The sequence below is a fragment of the Protopterus annectens genome, chromosome 6.part0 (genome assembly GCF_019279795.1).
Source record: "Protopterus annectens isolate FY-2018-M chromosome 6.part0, PAN1.0, whole genome shotgun sequence".
In the NCBI taxonomy this organism is placed as follows: domain Eukaryota; kingdom Metazoa; phylum Chordata; order Ceratodontiformes; family Protopteridae; genus Protopterus; species Protopterus annectens.
The window spans coordinates 324,645,104-324,662,458 of NC_056737.1; the positions used below are offsets into that span (position 1 = coordinate 324,645,104).

At 39.2% G+C, this 17,355-nt stretch overlaps 1 protein-coding gene across 4 annotated transcripts in view; it reads right to left on the reverse strand.

The window, feature by feature from the left end:
• The window catches only part of LRRC57 (leucine rich repeat containing 57), a 549,540-nt gene that overhangs the window by 490,234 nt on the left and 41,951 nt on the right, over window positions 1-17,355 (reverse strand). The window contains exon 2 of one of the 4 annotated variants that reach the window (XM_044074080.1): window positions 5,250-5,393. The exons of the other annotated variants lie outside the window; for them this stretch is intronic. The gene's annotated coding sequence lies outside the window, so the exon portion shown is untranslated. The remainder of the gene's footprint in view (window positions 1-5,249; window positions 5,394-17,355) is intronic. 4 annotated transcript variants of the gene reach the window in all.

Below are 17,355 nucleotides of genomic sequence, written 5' to 3' on the forward strand. Positions count from 1 at the left end.
GAGTTATAGCCTGGTTTGGGTACAGAGTGCATTGGACTGAGCACAGTTTTCCACAATATGTGTGGTATATTCAGTGGCACAGCAGTATAGAGTAATGTGATGAACCACTGACAGACATTTGCTTACTGACTCCATACATTGCAGGGAACCTCTGTTACTGCACAAATTGTTGTGGTGTGCACATTTTCCATTTGTCAGGTCAGTGGTTCCCCTTCCCCTTATATGTGTCTCTTTGTCACACTGTAGTCCAGTCACAGGCTTTGTCCACAGTTGCTGCTATGTATTTGTAGTTATGGTGTGAGTGGAGCAAAAGACGTAACATCACACACAGGGTTATGGACTTCACACCTCTGACTGCACCTGTTTAGCTGACTGTCCATTGCACCCATACATCTGCTGTGTTCCTCAGACGGTTTGTGTTGCAGTTTTATTACAAGGTTACATGTTCGCCTTAGCTGTCAAACTCTTACAGACTGACATCTGGACAGGCCCACATATAACAGCCAGGCACGGGGACAGGGTGCTACTATTGCTTTTCCAAAGGTAGACAGAACGGTTTTGTATTAGCTTGCATTTTTTTATGGGTATGACATCTGCTTTTCAACTGTCTGTTACTGATGTTTCACATCAACCTTTATTGTTTTGCACATAGTTTGGCTAGCAAATGCAATGTTATGAGAAGCAGAACAGATATATGAGGCATATGTATGTACATTCTGTGACACCCTGTCATCCAGGGGTATGGATGGTGCCCACTGACTTGTTGTCAGTACTGACACAGTAACGTGGCAGCCATTTATAACCTGGCACTAAGTGACTTGTTAATACCTGCTGTTCTACTGAGCTGTGTACTCTCCATATGTGTGGCCCCGTCCCTCCAATGTCCAGCTTTCCTGCAGTAACAAATATTGTCTTCTGGAAAGTCCTATAGTAGGTGTAGCTGACATGCAAAACAGTTGGCACAGCCAGTCTTGAACCACGGACCCTGTCAACCACAGTAATGTACTTTGACCACTAAGCCACAACACCCAACAGTAAGTGCCGTTTACTTCCTGACAGTATTAACCATGCACAGACATAGCACATTGACCACTGCATATTGTGGACATGGAACAAGTTAGCAAGTTGATTAGGACAGACGTGGGAATGTGTGATCTGCTGCTATTACCTTACAAACACAGATGTCACTGCATTTGTATGGGAACACGGGTGTGTTGGCAGGAGGGGGGCATGCCTCTCAAAAGTACAAATTTCCACAGACTGTCCAGATATTAGCTTCATATTTTGGGTCCATTTACCATAGTATTGTGGTTGTCTTGAAAAATACTGGCATATCATTAAAGACAGAAGTTAGAAAGTAATGACAGACCTTTGAGTTTCAGACTTTTTACCCTTCTGAGACTTAATGCAACTGTAAGACCTGTTCTAATATCACTGTCTAAGTTTGTAAGAGCAATATTTCATAACTGTCCCTATTTGTGGGCCTTTGCCACATATTTCTTTATGGCTTTGTACAGATGACTTGCTGTGAGCGGCGTGCACGGGTCTCAAACATTGACATCCATGCATGTGACCTATGACCCCACAGTTTCTTAGACCCCCCCCCCACATATACTGCAGTGTGTTTTGGCACCTTGAGGACTACTGCATATTCTGGGGTAGCCAGTATTTGGTGGACATTTCCTGTTGTACCATATAGCTGTCAGTTGTCTGCTGCTATCCCAACAGCCCACCCCATTCCTTTGCATACATGCAGCAATACCATAGATATGGTACTACAGTCTACTACTCCATTCATTTGTTAAGAAGAGTGACTTGCCTTGTGCCTGCAGCAGTTGGGAGGACAGTGATTCATGGCTGACTCTGTTGGATGCATGCAGTGTACAGCCTATACATGGAAAGGTACAGGTAGTGTGATGTGTGTGGCATCCTTTTTTCTGTGTGTACGAGTCGGAGTGATGTGTCAGTGTATATGCTATGCGTTGCCTCTTTGACAAGGACAGGGCGTACTAGGCATGCCTCCGTCTGCCTACAGGGACAAGCTCAGGGGGTCCTCTTCCGGGTATCCCTGTGCCTGCTGGGACCTCGGCAATGGTGGGGGGCTGTGTGTCCCTTCCCTGTGATCTTCCTGCTGCAGCTGTTTCTGCAGGATCATATTGTGTAGCATGGCAGATATTATGAACATGTGCGCACCTGTGGCTGGAGAGTACTGCAGGACTCCACCAGACATGTCAAGGCAGCGGAACTGTGACTTGAGCAGCCCAAACACATGCACTACGATGTTCTTAGTCTGTGAGTGTACCTCTTAATGGCGTTCTTTAGTGGGTGGGTGTGCATTTCTGATAGGTGTCATCATCCACAGTTCCAGTGCGTAGCCAGCATCCCCCACTAGATGGCTGTACAGGCTCCCCCCCCTCCTGGAAAATGCCTGGTGCAGCTGTGATATGCGCCAGATGTGGAAGTCGTGATAACTGCCAGGGCTGCCAGCACACACACTGATAATGCCCTGAGCATTGTGCACGACCTGGCAGTTGACATAGACTCTACCCTCATCACTGGGTGGTGCTTTGATGTGCACATGAGTGCAGTCTATGGCAACCAGTACCTCTAGGTAGTGTGCTACATTGTGGAAGAGACTCATACTGGCGGTCCTCTCCTCAGGGGTGTTGGGGAAATAAATGTGCTCACTGGCATGTGTTAACATGACATCAAGGAATTGGTGGAGTACCCTGGATGGGGATGCCTGAGAGATCCCCAGGGTGTCCCTAGTAGGTCTTTGGAAAGTACCTGTAGCTAGTATTCTTAAGGCTACACATACCTTTGATTCCACTGGGATGGGTTCCTCTCTATTGGCTATGGGTCTGAAATGAGGGTGGCAGAGCTCGGCAAGTTGCTGTAGTATGTCCCTGCCCACCCTATAGCGCTCTACTATCTCCAGCTCATCTAGCTCCTGAAAGGTTACCCTAGGTCTGAACATGCTTCTCCTCAGTCTGGGCCGGTTGTCAGCATCATCATCATCACCACTGACCTCAGCATGTAGCACGCAGAGATGCAGAAAAGCAGCAGCAGCCCCTATCATGTTTGTCAGTTAAAATACCCAAGTGTGCACTCCAATGCTGCACAGTATATGGGAAAAATAAGACTGAAGGGTGTCTGCATACTTTATACTGGTGTGCTGTAGATGCAGCCTGTGTGATTGGCCGACTATCACACATTCCACCTGCCAGCTACATTACTGAGGGGTTTGAATGGGCCAATGTGGGTGGCAGTGGGGTTATTTGTCATTCATAGTTGATTGGCTTTTCTAAGCTATTTGCTTTTATTTTTGCTTTTATTTTCAATTCCCTTCACTTAAAAGCCCCGCAGCGTTCCACACAAACCCGTGCAGCTAGTGTAAACATTGCTGAGCAGAAAGGGTCCTTCCCTGTACACGAGCACCCTTAGCTTTTCTTTAACCAACTAAGCACAGCTTACCAGCCTCAGACACACCTCCCTGCTTAGTTGTGCTTAGCTGAGTGCAAACAGGAGCCGCTGAGCTCCAATGTGCTTACACAAACTCTGACACACACCCTTTTCATGTCAGCTGTCTCTTCTGCCTACACTACCTCGGTTCTAGCCCTTACACAGTTAGTACCTGTGGACACAGTGGCCCATTTTGCTATTTAATAAACAGCTCATTTACATACATCTAACTGCATATACCCTAGATACTGCACTACAAGAGAGCCTAGCAACCACTATAACCTGCCATTGTATGACTCTGCATGCTGGCCAGTATAATGGGAAACCTCAATACAGCTTTAGATATCATATTTTACTATTTTATTTTTTTTGCAACCTAGTATGTTTGCGCGTCGCTGCGCACTGCTTAAAAGTGACATATGTGATAAAAAAAAAGTTTTAATTTTCAATTAACTGCATTACTTTTAAATGTCAATGGCCATAGTTTTGGCCATTGGCATGCCTACTGCACTTAATACATGCTTTTATTCCAGTTGTCACAGCATGGTTTTCACCAGCAGATGAGGTGATTTGCATTCCATGATCACATCCATGTCTGCACAGTGCAGGGAAGCTCATGCGCGCCCCCCCCAGCCTTGTTTCCTGGATCGCTCGGTGGACATGTTCCATGTCTGAGCATTAAAACTATTCCTACATGGAGAATAGCTCCGTGTAGGCTTTACTGAATTACCCCCTTCATTTATTTTAATCCATCCGGGGCACACCGATTTATCTTTTCCTCTAGATCAGCTATTCCCAACCCGGGGTACGTGCTTGGTCGGTTAGGGGTATGCGGGGAAAAAATTAGCAATGGCGGAAAGTTTGTTTAAAAAAATCCCGCCTTAGGCACTTTCACAATCGTAGGACTTACTAGCACACAGGAAGTCTGTCCTATAAATGTGAAGGTGCCAACTTATTCCCGCTATCTGTATTTTATCTTGAATCTACTGTAACAGTTACCTAGGGAAGAAGGCTGTGTGTCGGTGCTGTAGTTCTGTGTAGTCAAGTGTGTGCAGGAACTGTGGGATCACGAAAACAGAAAAGGAAAGGTAAGAACAACACCTTGCTTATACAGCATCTCTGAGTACGCACAGATGAATTACAGTTAACACTGCACTGAAATGCAGAAGTTATTCTACTTTTACAGGTGCTTTCAAATATTAATAATCTTAAATCATGTCACAAGTGTTCTAAAAATTTTGTTTCGTCAACGGTATGTCTAAAATGTTAGTTTGGTGTCTTGTACTGCTCTTGATGAGTTGCTTCATATTTTCAACGTTGCATATTTTCAACTCGCATTATGATTCGGCTGAAGTGGTCATTACAGAATTAGAATTTATGTAAACTTCACCAGTTCTGTTTTTGAAAGTGAGAAAAGGAATTGAGAAGATATGTGTGTTATATTGATATTCAGTTGAGTTTCCAATTATCAAGCATTTTACACAGTTGTTGGTACCTGAAATATAATTTGCTTCATAATGAATGAACATTTACCAGTAAAATTGCAGCAGTTTTGTAATGCTATGTGTTACGTTACTTCAAGGATTTCAAAAGGCATGTCACTGGACCCAAGTGGATATATCCCACAATTCCAGTGTCATTGCGATTTACTTTGTTGAACATTTTTTTTTTTATCTCCTGCAGTTCACTGCAGCTTTTTTCCCCTAGCTGCCTGCTCTAACCATCTCCTACCTAGGGCGGCAAATGGAACCTCCCCCATCTCACCTCCATGCAAGGTTCACACTTACCCTCAGACCAGGGGCAGTTCCCAGATAGGCAGATAACAGAGAGCAGGACAGCACTTTTGTTCCAGGCTTGGTTGTGAGCCTTTTTCCCTTGCCATTTCTCTCAGGAAGAACAGTGTACAATTCTGAGCCCAAATGAGAGACATCCTAAAAAAATGAGGGGAAATGGAGAGGTATAATCGGGTCTTTATCTCTGTTTCACAGAGCTAGCATTTCAGCGCAGATGCAATTTTTGTACACTTAACAAGTTGCTTATTTTTCAGCTGCTATCAGATTCCCAGAATTGTACATTGTATTTGTATCCTAGCTAGATTTGCAGTTCATTCCAGTTTTCTTCCAACTCAGATAACAGGTTACATAAGAGTTATTACAGTACAAGTTTGCATAGGACTTGGTGATGAACCACTTTGCGTAGCAGCACAACACACCTCATATCAGGAAGCCCTTTATAATGCATTTGAATAACATCAGTCATAAAGTGCTGAACCAGTCATTCTGTTAGCGCCTTTGCTTCCAGCTTGGAGTACTATGTTTAATAAATTTAATTTATATTTCACAAGTAGAGCTGTTTTTGAATGGTAGTCTTTTTTTTTTTCTTAGCTTAACCTTAGCTTGTCTAGTGTTCAAAGCCCGAGATTGTTGTGTCGTAACTGGGAAGGTTGACTGAAATTACTTTCTTAAATAAGAGTACAGTAGTGGTGTTCTCTGAATTAAATTTTGCATATATATATATATATATATATATGTATATATATATATATATATATATATATATATATATATATATATATATATATATATATATATATATATATATATATATTACAAGCAAACAGCTTCAGATTTATATTATCGCAAGCAGTGTGTTTCAGCTCTTCAGCCGTGACCATGATGCATGAGTATTGGCCTATTTTTCTGAAACCCCTTGACTCCCTATTCCAGACCCATTATGAGTCTGGTCCTTTGTCTTATTATGGCTTTTGTTACTCCATCATACAATAAATAGCTGAATAGCACATTTAACTGTGAGCTTCCAGATGAAGTTGTTAGTAAGCCATTATTACGTGTTCCACATTTTGCCCATTTGTTCCACATTATGAGGGCTGATGTTCCTCATTTTGGAGATGGAAAGTTGAAAGCTATGCCTGTAAAAAATAAGAACTTAGCTGGGAGAAACACTGGTAGTAGTAGTACTTGAAGATTATGCAAGTCATGTTGCGGGAAAGGAAACTAACTCTTAGCAGCTGATACATGTTTGTAGACCAAGTGAACTAAGTTCTTGGAAGGCAACTAGTTTATTATAACATGTGTGAACCTGGATTTGGTCAGTATTTATTGCGAGACCGTTATTTTGCTTTTTTTGTGATAGCAGGTTCAAAAAAAGCATATGACCTAATAATTTGCTGGTAATTACCCTTTAATTTCTGTTTGATGTGTGGTCTTTCCCTTGCAAGTGAAAAGAGGGCTAAGGAAGATTTGATAGATGCTAAGAAGTAATGCTTTCTAGCTATCCTCCTTTTTATTATTATTGTCGATTCTGCTTTGCACTTGGTGTGTGGAGATCAATTGGTTCGTTCCAGACTTGAATTGTAGTACTTGCTGAGATACACTTGATGCTTAGGTCAGAGTTAGATTAGAAATTAAATGAGATATACGTTAATAATTACATTATTTTAATGACTTTTGTTTGGTAAGAGAATGTAGTGGAATGTTGTATGACTTTTGGGTGAACATGTACTCTGTTAGCAGCAGCCTCTAAGATTGTCATACTGACCGATTTGAAAACTGTCTTTAATCTTAATCCGCCACTGGCCAGATGCATTTTCTTTGAATGTGGATTTCAATACCGATTCAGTGAATATGAGTTTCAGAGGCAGAGAAGTTTTAATGCTAAGTCTGTTTTCATTGCGACACTTTGTTTAGCTTTAGCAAATGTCTATCAGTGTTTGTGCTATATTAAGTATATTTGAAATAAAAGTTTTAAATTAAATCCAAATATCTGTAATCATTAGAAAAAAGTGTGCACACTGACTGTTTTGAACAGTGTTTATGGCGAATGGGGAGAAGTGGGGATACAGCCAAGTAATGGGAGAATGGAATGGCTGTGGGGCAGGGGCAAAATTACACACATTTTGCTTTCATGTAGTACTACTTACATTTTTGACATGAAAAGTTGAGAAACTTAGTTTTTTCTTATATTAACAGTTACAGTTCTTTTTAATTTATCATTATTTAAATTTAATATTAAAATTAATTTCATAATAGTCTTATTACTAGACATTGTGATGGATAAGTGGCTGAAACCTGGCACAACAAAAGAGCTGACGCATGATATGAGTATAGAATGTGATTAGAGTACTTCTTGAGACATGTCCAACATTTTGGTGCAAAACACTAACCAGGCACAGTCCTTAGTTTCTCAAAGAGGGAAAAAGAGAAAGTACTGTGATGGATACATGAAATATGGATTTTCGTATGTGGGAAATGAAGACTGTCCTAAGCCCCAATGCGTGGTGTGTGGGGAAGTGCTGTCAAACGGTAGCATGAAACCTTCCCTACTTTTACAACATTTAGTAATGAAACATGCTAACTATAAAAATAAGGAATACAGTTTTTTCAAACGGTTAGCGGAAAATAACAAAAAATTGAATCTGACATCATACATGCTGTCAGGTAACAAAGATTATGAAAACGCAGTTGAAGCTAGTTACCGTACTGCAAAATGTGGTAAAAGTCATACCATAGCCGAGAATCTAATATCTCCCTGTATAACAGATGTCGTTCGATGGATGCTTGGAGAAGAACAAGTGCGGAAAATGACCACCATCCCTCTTTCGAACAATACAATATCTCGAAGAATTGGAGATATGTCTGATGATGTTGAGATGACAGTAATAGGTAGAATTAAAAGCAGTAAAATTTTCGCTATTCAAGTTGATGAAAGCACAGATGTTGCCAATTGTGCTATTTTGCTTGTTATTGCAAGGTATTTGAAAGATAATGAAGTTGAAGAAAACCTTTTGCTTTGTCATCCTCTGTCACAGCGCACAAGGGGGTGAGGATATATTTAATGTTATTGATTGTTATTTCAAAGAAAAGGAGATTAATTGGTCTAATTGTTGTGGATTATGTACCGATGATGCCAAGTCTATGTCAGGGATTTACTCTGGTCTTCGTGGTCTTGACATGAAGGTAGCTCCCAATATAAATTGGAGACACTGTTGCATCCACAGACAAAGTTTAGCATGCAAGAACCTCCCTGGTGAATTAAAACTTGTTTTGGATGAAGCTGTGAAAGCAGTGAATTTTATAAAGTCGAAGTCCATAAAAGAATTTTCAAAACTCTGCGTGAAGAGATGATGAGTCCTCATTCTACTCTGCTCCTTCATACAGAAGTAAGGTGGCTTTCTCGTGGTAAAGTACTTACCTGGCTGTTTGAACTTAGACATGAAGTCCAGGTGTTTTTTGAAGACCATCCTTTCTTCCTTGCTTCCAAGTTACATGACTGTAATTGGCTTCAGGCACTTGCATACTTATCAGATATTTTCCAGATTATAAACAAATTAAATTTGACACGTCAGAATAGCTCAATAACGATCTTCAATGTCTCAGACAAAATTGAATCTATGATTAAAAAAATAGATTTTTGGAGGTCATGTCTTGAAAATGGCCAAACTGAGGTATTTGAAACTGCATAATTTCTTATCTGAAAACAAGCTTAATCTATCCTGGGAAATAAGGAAGAAAATAAATGAACACTTGAATGGGCTAAAATCGGACTTCCAGAAGTACTTCCCCAAACTTGAAGAAGAAATCTATTGGATTTCAAATCCTTTTGAAGAACAATATGTCCAGGCAGCTAAATTATCAGTCAAGGAGAAAGAGAAGTTGATTGAACTTTCAACTGATAGTACTTTAAATGCTGAATTCAAAGGACATTTTCTTGTTAACTTTTGGGCAAACAGCAGAGAATACGAACAGCTTTCTGACAAGGCCCTTTTGTTTCTTTTGCCATTTACAAGTACTGAACTAGCAGAGAGAGACTTCTCTTCTTATTGTTTGTTTGTGTCTTTCGTTGTCTTAATTAAAAACAAATATCGTAATAAGCTAAATGCATTTCCAGATTTACAATTACACCTTTCATCAGTTGAACCCAATTTCAAAAAACTATATGCCTCAAAACAAGCATAAGGCTCACACTAAATATGTGCAAGATAAAGTTGCTTAATAATTGTTTGTAGTTTGAAATTTTAATAAGTTTGAAATGTTTAATTGTATGATAACTTTACAAGTTATTTATATGTATTGCTGATACATATATATATATATATATATATATATATATATATATATATATATATATATATATATGCACTGTTTGTTCACTTTACTATTAAAGACTGTTTTTTATTATTACATTTTATTAGTTACATTTACAACACATACATTGGACATAAAAGCAACTATTACAAATGCCAACAATATGAGGGGTACAATTTCAGGGAAATGGATTGCCAAGGGGTATGCAAGTCAAAAAAGATTGGGAACCACTGCTCTAGATTACAGGAAATCATGTCTTGTACATTGGCTGGAGCTTGAAGAATTTTTTTTTTTTTGCTGAACAGCTGCAGGATTCTTACCACTCAATGTTTTCTCTTCCTCTTTTCTAGTTGATTTTCTTTCATGCTAAGTTTCTTCTTTGCTTGCATCTAGGCAGTGCACTTACTAGCCAGTAAATTAATTTACTAAAACTTGCAGAGTTTCTAGCCCTAATCTCTCAGTTTCGTTTTTTCACACTGGAAGAGCTGAAATCAAGTTTTTGATCAGTGTGCAGCCATCTTGAACCTGGTGGATTTCTTTGTGCAAGTCAGAGATGCATTAGAATCAGGCAAATTTGTTCACAATGCCATACCACATTCTGGCATTATTGATAAGCTAATCAAACTAAATGTAAACCCCTATGTTACCCGCTGGACACCAAACTGGCTAAAGGACAGAATCCATTCTATTAGTGTGGGAGGCATGCTCTCTTCAAAAAGAGCAGTTACCACTGATGTTCCCCAGAGATTAGTTATAAGACCACTTGTCTCTGATAACTACTACTATGCAGAACTGTTCACAGAAACCCTGTACAAGTATGTTAATGGTTGCATAGAGGCAGCTGTACCCACCAGAAAGAAGTACAGAACTAACTATAAAAAACAAGTCACCCTGGTGGAATTAAAAAAATCAATCCACTGTACAGCAGGAGGAAGAAAATCATGACAAAATTAGGAGGTGCAGCACCCGGCAGGATAAAAGCACTCTCATCAAACTAAATACAACTCAGAGGACAAATAAAGTCTACCAAAGCTAAATTTGAGGTAAGTTTGGCCTCCCAGGCCAAGGGCAACCACAAAGCATTGTTTAGCTATGTCCGCAACCTCAAAAGGCAATACACAATTGTGTGCAGAGCTCACTGTCAATGGAGCCACCTATACTGAGCTAGAAGATATAGCAAACCTCCTGGCTTATAAATTCAGCTCCAACTTTACCCCTCTCTCCTCCTCAATCTTCCTTCAGGAAATATCATCAAATATAACTCCCCCTACTCTCACACTAGGGAACAGATCATTAATGCTCTAAGACCAAGAACACTGCATCAATGGGCACAGACAATATCCTAGGATGTTTTCTTAATAGCATGAAACATGACCTATCAGGGCCTTTGGAATTACTATTTAACTGTAGCCTCCAAACAAGCTTCATGCCTCACGAATGGAGAAAGGCAACAATTATCCCTCTGCACAAAGGTGGGCCATCTACAGACCTTGGAAATTACAGATTCAAAAATCTCAAAAGTCTTACATGTAAAGCCATAGAAAATTATCATGGAGATGATCAAAAGAGATGCAATAAACCTCCAGACACTGGACCCAACCCGGTTTGGTTTCATCAAGGGCAGATCGTGCCTACTCATCCTGGTGGAGTTCTTTGAGAAGGTCACCAAAGCAATGGATGAGGGCAAAGCCGTTCACACTGCCTACCTTGACCTGTACAAGGCATCTGACACAATACCCCACTCGGGTATTGTTGACAAACGCAAGAGGTTAGGTACAAACCCCATACATCACCCGGTGGACAGCCAACTGGCTAACAGACAGGACCCAAGTTAGAATTGGTAGTCCACCTCTACAAAGAGGCCAGTCACAAATGGAGTCCCTCAGGGATCAGTCCTTAGACCGCTCCTTTATGGCATGTACTTCTCAGAAGACAAGGCCAATGTCAGTGGTCTCTGGCTGGATAATTTGCAGATGACTGCAAATTAGGAGCGGTCATGGAATCTCACACTGACACCAATGTTCTTCAGGAGGGGCTGACACAGACAAACAACTGGTGTCAGAGCTATGGACTAAAACTAAATGCCAAGAAATGTGTAATAGTATCCCTTGGGAAGTCATTCATCCCTTGTAACTATCATATTGACAACACACCCCTTAGAGTTGACCCAGTAGTCAGGGACTTAGGGACACACACAGATAGTAATCTAGCTTTGATCATCACGTGACAATCAAAATAGTTATATAAATAAGCAATTAATTGCACATATTAAATAAGCACTATTTTTACAATTGTTTATTTAATTGTTTATTTAAGTAGGCATACATTTGCACATGGATAGAAACTCATTTTAAGTCAATAGAGAGATGCAAGTTGTTGGGAATATATAACTATTTTGATTGTCACTGCTCGTTGGTTTTACTGCTGCTACTTGATTGCTTTAACAGATCTAATTTATACATTTTCAATATTGGTATTGTGGAATGTTTAAGTATAATCGAATTTATAAGATTATTTAATAATGAAGGATTCTTATTTTTAAGTGTAAGATTTTAAATGTAAAAGGATGTATGTTTCTTTAAATAAGAGTGTCAGCTGATCCAGCTGTAATACTATTTAAACGTTATCAGTTTGACTTTTATAATATCTGATGAAGTTAGAGTACAAGCTTTGAACGAAAAGTGCTTCGTGTTATGTAATAAAGGGTTTACAGCTTTCAACTATGATTGCCACGATTATTTTTGGTTTTGGAAGTTTTATTCGTTTGTCTTGCAATTTGAAGCAGAGTTCCTCCCTAACCTAATTCAAGTGCAACTTGGACAACTGGATGGGAAACTGGAAATTCATCCCTGGTTTGGCACCTATGTCTCTAATGGACAGAGGTAACCTGTAAATGGTTCATCTCCCAGACCCATGCTTATATTTATCAAGGGTATCAGAACTTGTCAGAGATTTGGGATGCATAGCTAGGCTTAAAAAAGGCCCTTCTCATCATTAGCCAAGTAAACACCTAGTAATCTATGAACCTATGATGTCAAGGCTCAATTAAAGGTCTTATGGCTAACCATGTTTGCAGATGACTGCAAACCTGGAGCTCTGATTAACTCATCTTTTGACTTCCAGATTCTTTAGGAGGGACCAACATGAACCAATAAGTGGTGCCTGGACAACAGCCTAAACCTAAATGCCAAGAAATGCAGCACTGTGCCCTTTGGCAAACCTGGGAATCCATGCACCTACCACACATATGACGCACCCAATGAAAGCTGACTCAGTCATCAGGAATTTCAACACTTTCATTGACAATGAACTTCCCTCTGATCATCACATATCCACTGTTGTTAGGAAATCCCTTTACCCAGCCAGACTAGTCACCAAGGTTATTTTTTCCAAATATAAGGAAGTTATTGCCCCTTTCTACTCCTCCCTCAACAGGCCTTCAATAAAGTGCCTCTTTGGCACAGGACCCAATTCATGAGGTTGCAGGACTTTCTTGATAAGATAATCAAGGGTATATCTTCCTTGTGTTACCCACAGTGCCTTAAAGCACTCTCTCTCTTTTCTGTTTCCTACAGATTCATGTCAGGTGACCTCTGTCTACTCTATAAAGCAAAGAAGAATCTTGTCATATGTGATCTCCTGCACATCCAAAAACCAACACCCTAAACAGCCACTCAAGAGATCTTAACTTCCACCGAAATATAAACAAGACCTGCTGGTGAGATAGCTATACATCTCAGAGAATCCCCCTTTATGAAACAAACCTTCTTCAAGTATAACCTAAATGAATGGATGGGCAATCAGAAATACATTCCAGGTCTGGTCCCTCAAGATCTCATTGAAAGGAGTTGAAATGAGGTATAAATTAGTCATGTCAAAGGGTATCTACGATCTGGGATTTTGTGGCTAGTCTAATGATCTTCTGGATCGACAGCTTAGTATTAACCTATGAACATTCATTTTCAGACAAACAAATTTAAATGTGTACAACTACTAAAAAAGTAAAGAAATAATACAGAAAAGACTTTTAACTAACTTGGAGACAAGACAACAAAGAAACAGTTAAGAGTATGGTTAATAATATCAATGATTTCCAAAGAAGAAAACAAATGTAACAGCATATGTTTTAATAGATTCAAGCCCAATTAAAAATTATAGGATTATTGTGAAGCAAAAGCAATTTCATGAAGATTCATGAAGTTTCCATGCTGACTTGTAGTCAGAGAATCTTTTTTTTATTACTTTGAATTTCTGGACAGTTAAATATTTTAAAGCATAGTCTAGAATTCATACATATCCTGCAGACAGGTCCTCAAATTTCTCCAATGAGATATTTAGAATTATACAATGACTGGCCATTGTCAGCCGTGGTTGTGCAGTGGTAGCGTTGTTGCCTCACAGCAAGAGGTTCTCCTGTTCGATTCTTGGCTAGAGTGTGGAGAGTGCCTTCTGTGTGGAGTCTGCATGTCCTCCCCACGGTTGGGTGGCGTTCGAAAGACATGCGTAAATGGGCGTGCCTTCATTGAAGGCTGGACGCTGAGCTGGCACCTTGGCGTTTGTGAAAATCCACTGCCAATCATTAGTGGACCGGAGTTCCGCTGCGGCGACCATTAACCAGGAAAAACCGAAAGACAAACAACAGCAACAACAACTGGCCATTAACATTCAAAAACGAGCACGCTGATTGGTCAGCCCAACCAGCGTGCCCGTTGTAAAATAAGCATATACCAATGGAAAAAAGTTTGATCACCTGGGCTTTCTTCCATTAATATATGGTATGAAAACAAGTAACAAAATACGGAAGACCAGGGGTGCAAAATGAAAATGAACACTTGAAACTTTAAAAACAATAATCCACCAATGAAGGTAAACAACAAACTCCAGACAGGAAGAAGAACAAGGGGATAATACACAAAAAAAACTACGGAAGAACAGTTTTATTATTTATTTAAGCTCTCAACTTTACGATAAACTTTTTGTCCAACAGACTTTATCAGAATAGTGAAACACAGTTTCCCAAAAAAAGATTACCTTAAAGTTGTGAGCTTAAATAAATACTAAAACCTTTCTTCCGCAGTGGTTTTTTTTTGTATTATCGTATTGTGTGGCTTCCTGTCTGGAGTTGGTTGTCTGCTTTCATTGGTGGATATGCTACGAAAATTTTACTCTTGTTTAATTAAAAAAAAAAAAACTTACAAAAACAGAGACTTCAAACCAACAAGAGGGATGGGAGAGATACAAATACAAGGATAATCAGGTACATTATACAAAACTAGACGACTGTACCCGATTATCCTTACATCTTCTCTCCCCAGTCTCTCTCGTTTGTTTGAAATCTCAATTCATTTAATTAACAAAAAAAAGGCAACAGAGATTTTCCTTTCTCCGTTGCTTCCTTTACACTCGCACTGATGTACTGCGCATGTGTGGAAACAAATGTCCCATACATATGTGCAGTACATCAGGAAAGTCCCAGAATACCAAGGGGAAAATGCTGAAGAGCAGCACGACGCCCTTATTCAAGGACATTATTTAAGAAAAGTAACTAACTTTTCTCTTAAATAATGTCATTATATAATAGCAATAAAATATGGCTGGGTGTGGGTAATGTTGGATTTACCCATGTTTGGCTTTGTTTGGTTACTCTGGCTTCACCCTCGTGACCAAATCACGCCAACCATGGTTAAATCCAGTATTACCCACACCCAGATGTGGGTTATTGCTATATTATTTGTTGCCATGACAGGTCCTAGTTAATTATGTTAAGTGTTTAAAGTTCCTGACTGGTATGCATCCAAATAATGAGAAAAAGAGGAAAATTGAGAGACAGTAAGACTGTCACCTGTATTATGCCCACATGCATAGATTAGAGGATACCCGTGATCACTGGATGCCCTCTAAGAGGGATTAAGTAAGGCATTATATATTGTCATAAAATGTGTGTAGAATAATGTTTTAAAACGGGAATAAACAGCATGGAATGGTTCCAAATGGTAGATCATGTCAAATGTTCAGATAAAAACAAGATTTGTACATTATCAGTAAGAGCATGAATACAACTTTGAATACAATACCTTATATGAATTACAAACTTGTTGAAAATTTAGTAGCATCAGACATATAATCAGCCAGAGGCATCAACAGAGTAATCCAAATAACATTAATTCTAGGAAAATACATCTTAGGCAGGTTATAAAACCTACTTCTAAAGTAAACTAAAATTCAGAACTAAAACAGTCAGTCACCACCAAAAAGTTAATAGAAGGAAAGCTGGGTAGGTTAACCAGTCTACCTTGTACTAGAATCATACAATTTAAACGGAAAATGGTTCTAAGCTAACAATGTAATAATAACCCCACAAAAACTAAAATTAAGGTATTCACTCCAAGAGCAAAGATGTTCTTTAATGGACAACGTTGCTTTAGTTGTGTGATCCTTTTACATCAAAGGGAATATTTTGTTTAATGTAGTGTGACTTGCACTCTTAATATCTACATTTTATAGCAAGTGAATGAAGGGAGCAAAACGTTTCATTGGTGTGCGCCACGTACAACTTTGACTTAGTATTATTAACTACAGCAGACAAGCTGAACTGCTGTTTTGTTTCCATTTTCAAAATGCTGCAGCGCAGTTTCATCATAAAATCATAGCAGGTTGCAATAAGAAGACAAGTCTGCTGTACGTTCTGTATATGAGCAGATAAAGAGTATTTAGCAGAGACTGAAGAAATGGAAAGGAGAGAAAAGAAACTTGACCAGCAGAAAGTCTGGGCTCAGCAAAAGATTCGGAGTGCCACGGATGATAGTGAGAACAGCAGATATCTTTTTACTTTAAACAGCACCAAACATATGAAAGAATATTTCTTCCACATCTTTGTATATTTTTGCCTGTTCTGATCTGGTTTGTCTGCTTTGCAGGTGCTGGGGTTATGCCTTTCGATTCTATAAACTAACAGTTGTCTATTTGGCTCTGCTGTCAAAAAATTTTATATGATATGTAATAGGTTATATTTTTGTGGAAAATTATAAATCTGTACCAATCCTCCAGCTAAACCTATCTGTTTTTACCTGCCACCATCAAGCTATACAATATGCTTTTACTCCACATTCCTCTACTAATTCTTCTTTTCTTACTCTCTAACATTACATCCCATCAACAACACCTTTCCACTATCTACATATCTCTCACCATTTCTACTCCCTCATAACACCACACAACAATCACTTTGATATAGCACCTAGCCTTTTCAACACCACCAAAATAGTATTATTCTTTATATATATATATATATATATATATATATATATATATATATATATATGTATACATACACACACACTCACAAAAACATGCTTCATCCTACAAACACACCAAACTATTACTCAAATACCAATACTTACAACTAACCCTAAAAATCAACAACAAAACTTAGCGCAGATGTCCACCCAAACCCAGGTCCCACAAACAAACAACAAAAGTCTGCCACGCCACTCCCCCAAATTGCTAATACTAACATTAACCTTTCCAGTACAAAATCCGGCCAATTACTCCTAATTATACCATGACCCCCCATTAATATTCCAAAACGTGCACGCTGATTGGCCAGCGTGCACATTGTAAATCGACTTATACTAATGGAAAAAGGTCCAGTCTCCCGGACATTTCCATTAGTATAAGTCTCTTTTAAAACACTGTCTCGCTATGTTAAACTCCTTTAACATAGCGACACAGTGTGTAAAAAGCAACGGAGATCTTGCTTTCTCCGTTGCTTTTAATTCTCGCTATGTTA